This window comes from Chrysochloris asiatica, unplaced genomic scaffold (genome assembly GCF_000296735.1).
Source record: "Chrysochloris asiatica unplaced genomic scaffold, ChrAsi1.0 scaffold00003, whole genome shotgun sequence".
Lineage (NCBI taxonomy): Eukaryota > Metazoa > Chordata > Mammalia > Afrosoricida > Chrysochloridae > Chrysochloris > Chrysochloris asiatica.
This window is the reverse complement of record NW_006408521.1, coordinates 44,219,121-44,219,343: the sequence shown is the minus strand read 5'-3', so window position 1 is coordinate 44,219,343 and position 223 is coordinate 44,219,121.

Here is a 223-nt window from a genome sequence, read left to right as displayed (position 1 = left end):
CGCGGGGCGGGCGAGGCGCGTGGGGCCGTGCCTGGGGCGGGAGCCTTAGCCTTCCTGGGGCCCCGACTCCTGAGACACCGCCATTCTTATAGTTCCAAGATTCCGTCATTGTCCCCCGGTCTGTTTCTCCAGTGAAAGGAACCAGCCTTGTATGGATCTAACCGTCCTAGGAAGTCGAATAAGAAAAAGCACCATATTCTAAAGCCAAAAGTGTTCGTGAGTC